The following is a 614-nucleotide window of genomic DNA, read 5'->3' as shown; positions in this document are numbered from 1 at the left end:
TGAAAGGGGGGGGGGGCTTGAATCCACCTCTGCTCAAACATTCTTTATCCAGAATAGTCATAATCACGAAAAATGGACATGAAAAACCAGATCACATCCTAAAAACAAACAGCAGTCACTAAGACATACATCAGGAGCCGACTCGATGGAGTTTAACGTCATACCCTAAATACAATCTTGTTAATTTTTACCATTAACCATGGGGATTTCTTGTTTTGTGTATTTTCACATACCGGTACTCTAGGCTAATGTATAGGAAGGGCACAGATCTGTTTTGAAAGGTGGAGGGGGAGGGCATTTTGTAAGTCGACACCCACCCCAGCCCCACAATGGTTGGAGCTGAGGTGAGAAAATTTGAGGAAATAGTACCTCTAGATGGCCAGAAATGACACTTTTAGTAAAATTCATCATCATCACATCACCATTAGTCACAATGATGCGCCAAAAGAAATTCTCATGATCTTTTTCAGGGATTTTTGACAACCATAGAGATCTTATTAATGTGTGTGTATACACCATAGAAAACAAAGCTTAAAAACATCGTCTTTGAGTATGTACTTTACATAGGCCTACTTCAAAAACGTGATTTCACAACCACCTCAGCCCCACCATGG

Source organism: Anneissia japonica, unplaced genomic scaffold (assembly GCF_011630105.1).
Source record: "Anneissia japonica isolate Jap-2015-1 unplaced genomic scaffold, ASM1163010v1 scaffold284860_len1800451_cov186, whole genome shotgun sequence".
Classification (NCBI taxonomy): Eukaryota; Metazoa; Echinodermata; class Crinoidea; order Comatulida; family Comatulidae; genus Anneissia; species Anneissia japonica.
The sequence above is the reverse complement of the archived record's forward strand: the minus strand, read 5'-3'. Positions refer to the sequence as shown.